General features: G+C 42.3%; 1 non-coding gene across 1 annotated transcript; it reads left to right on the top strand.

Annotated features, from left to right (window-relative positions):
• Positions 1 to 1,519: 1,519 nt before the first annotated feature.
• On the top strand, positions 1,520 to 1,625 carry LOC145561101 (small nucleolar RNA R71). The gene has a single exon (XR_014093681.1). It is a non-coding gene; the product is annotated as a small nucleolar RNA R71 (small nucleolar RNA).
• Positions 1,626 to 3,681: the final 2,056 nt, after the last annotated feature.

Genomic DNA, 3,681 nt, shown 5'->3' with positions numbered 1-3,681 from the left:
TATCCCACTCAAAAGGTATTCCAAAAATTTGGAATAGTGGGGCATTTGCTTCATAGAATCAACAAAAGGGACGGAAATATGCAAATTCTTAATGACTTCCAAAAACTTCCCAAATTGGGCATCAAGTTTAGCTCTCACAAATCATTGTGGAAAGGATAGCTTCTCCTCTCTAGGTTGGCGATTTAGGGGCAAGGGGGTGGCTTCTTTTTCCTTTGGCGCCTCAACATTTTTTTCCTTTTCAACACTCAATGGCTCATTGGGTTTTTCGCCCTCATTCTCTAACTCCACCTCTTCTTGGGGTTCTTCCTCAACTAAAGGGTCACTCCCTACTACCTTCCCACTCCTAGTTGTCACGGCATACAAAGGTTTTGGGTTGACTCCTTGACTTGGAATGTGAGAAGAAGAAGAAGAAGAAGAAGAAGAAGAAGAAGAAGAAGAAGAAGAAGAAGAAGAAGAAGAAGAGGAGGGGGATGAATTAGATGCAAGTTGAGCAATTTGGGTCTCAAGCATTTTCATGTGAGCATTGGTGCGTTTTTAGGCCTCTTCATGTTTCTTTTGATTCTCCTCGCGCATTTTCAATAGAGCATCTAATTTAGCCATCACGGGATCAATTGGAGGGGCTTCAAGTTGAAGAGGTTGTTGAGGTGGAGGAAGTTGGGGTTGATGGAAACCCGGAGGCCTATTTGTTTGGGCATAGTTAGAAACATATTGACCCCTATTGCCTCCGGTGCCTTGGTTAGGAACATTGCTTTGTTGATTATTTCCCATGTTACCTTGATCACCAAAATTTTTATTTTAATGGTCATGGTATAGGGAATTAGGTTGTTAGTTTTAATTACCATACCCCCTTTGGTTAGAGTAGCCTCTTCCATTGAAATTGGAAGAGCCTACCCCACCATGGTATTGGTTGTCATAACCACCACCACTTTGGTTCCAACCTCGGTTTCCACCTTGATTCCAATTCCCCATTTGATTGGAGTTTGGCCTCAAGTTCCCTACATTTCCCATTATATGAGCAAAATTCATAGCATTGACATTTTCCATATTATCATCATGTTCATGGGAAAGGGGTTGAGCTTCACAAGGATATACACAATGGGAGGTATCATGATCATAGGTTTCACAATTAGAACAAAACATGCATCCTTGGGGCATTGTATTTTAAGAAGAGGAGGAGGAAGTATCCATACCATTGCCTCCCTTGGTTGAAGGGGAGGTATTACCATGAGGGTTGGACCTTTCTTTCATCAATTCATCCATTTGCTTGGTCATTTTGGAGATTTGGGTAGAAAGGTTGTTGATTGCGTTGGCTTGCTCCAATGCATAAACACCCTTACTAGAAGTAGCATCCCTTTCTCCTTCGTACCAATCATCATAGTGCTTTGCGGCCTCCTCTATAATACACTCCACTTAATGCTCTCCTTTATTCATGATTGGACCGTCGGCCGCGGCGTCTAGGCTTGTTCTTCCTTGAGGTGTGAGACCTCCATAGAAAGTGTGAATGAGTTGATACTTGGGTATCCCATGGTGTGGGCATTGACGTTCAAGCTCTTTGTATCGTTCCCATGCCGCACTTAGAGACTCACCACTCTTTTGGCGAAAACCTTGAATCAAAGACCGAGCCTCGGCGGTCTTCCTACGGTTATAAAACCTCCTCAAGAAAGCCGTAGTCACTTGGTCCCATGTTGTGAGAGAATTAGGGGGCACCTCCTTCTCTAGCCATTCTAGACCTCTCCCAATTAGCGAAAATAGAAACATTTTGAGGCGAATATATTCTTGAGTCACTCCATTGGCCTTTATTGTGTCACAATATTTCTCAAACTCTTTTAAGTGCTCATGAGGACTCTCAAACTTTCCACCCGAGAATTGTTTCCTCTCAATCAAAGCAATCAAATTAGGCTTGATCTCGAAATAGTTGGCTTGAGTAGTAGGAGTTAGAATCCCACTTTGCGCTCTAAAAGCCTCGGGGGGCCCAAGACGACTCAAAGGCGTATTCTCTCCCATTTTAGAACCTTCTTCACTCTCGAACTTATAGGTTGGGAAAGGGTTGATTTCCGAACTCGAAGATGAGTTAGGGCTATCTAATTCTTCACTTGAGGGTGAAGAGGGTGGAGTATCTTCTAATTCTCTTACTTCTCTCATTGGAGTGTGAGAATTTCTACTCCTTGCTCTTGCTTCTCTTCGAAGTAGGGATAAAGACCTCTCTAACTCTAGATCGATGGGAATCAAAGATCTTGAGCGGGTTCGTCTTCTGTTCATACAACAAAGCTAAGAGGAACGTAAGCACTGACAAGTAACAAAAGTAGCAAACACTAACAAATAAAAGATGAGATAGTCTCAAACAAGCAATGAAATAGCAATGGAAGTTGTCTCCCCAGCAACGGCGCCAATTTGATAAAGGAATAATTGCGTCGTCAAACAACTACACCTAAGTCAAATACAATTTATAACACTCGACTCAACCTATTACGAGTATAGGGCAAGTAGAGGGGTCGAACCACAGGGAGAAATGCATAAGCACCGCATTCATTACTTAGAGTCTAAGCTATCTCGGAACAAGAAGTGTGAATAACTACGAGTTCAAACTAAGAACGAAATGGATTAAAATCAATATAACTAAGCACCAAGGGAAATGGGTAGATGTAGATGCCGCTTGATCATGCAATAACAAAGTAGCAAATCAATGGTAAACTAAACATGCACAAATATCAAAGTAAGGCCCAATATAACCGCCTTCCGGGGTTAATCGGTTTCTCCTAACATAGCCTCTATGTTTCCACACTAGAACCAAATATTAGAAGGTGCAATCAAAGAACTATCGATAGTAATGAATCTCAACTAAGTTAACTTCCGTTCCTTGTTAACAAAGATTCACCTTTAATCAACTAACAATGTGCACTTGCAAGAATATCAAAGAATATCAAGCATGCAAAGACTTTAATCACCATTAACATAACCCCAACATTATAAGCATGAACAATTAGCAACTACACCATCCCCACACCCTTGGCTAGGTGACTACTCACAAATCATATTGAAGACAATATCAATCATCAAATCAATAAGCATCAACATGATTAATAAGCAAAGAAGAAAAATCAAAGCAAATAAGCAAAATAAAAAACAAAGGTAAAGAGAAAGAGTAAGAGATTGCTCATTAATTGAAGATGAAGGTCTACAAAAGATTGAACAAACTCCTTCTTCAAAATCCAAGTTCATCAATGAAGAAACCACACTTTCTCTCTCTACCAATGAAGACTAATAATGTTTTCTCTCTCTAGATTAAGCTAAAATGTTGATAAGATAGATCATCATACAAACTTGAAATAGGAGGCTATATATATGCATCATAAAAGACGGAAATAAAACGCCTAGGAGAGCCCTCTAGCAAGCAGCCGCGCCCTCTCCAGTCTGGGTACGGAGTTGCTTAACCCAGCAACCCGCGCCCGCGGCCAAAGAAAAGAGATGTCATCTGCTGCTGAAGAGAGGTCGCGACAGGAAAACTGGGAAGTGAAGCCTCGAAGAGCCGCACCCGCGGCTCCAAGTGCCGCGCTCGCGGGCCACAAAGGAGAGCCCTCTCCTGAGGCGCGGCTCAACATCTATAGAAAGTTTGAGGTGATTGCATTTACAACGACCCGCGCCCGCGGCCTACAGCTCCGCGCCCGCGGCTCTGCTCCTTGC

Source organism: Chenopodium album, chromosome 9, assembly GCF_948465745.1.
Source record: "Chenopodium album chromosome 9, dcCheAlbu1.1, whole genome shotgun sequence".
Lineage (NCBI taxonomy): Eukaryota > Viridiplantae > Streptophyta > Magnoliopsida > Caryophyllales > Amaranthaceae > Chenopodium > Chenopodium album.
The sequence above is the reverse complement of the archived record's forward strand: the minus strand, read 5'-3'. Positions and strand labels throughout refer to the sequence as shown.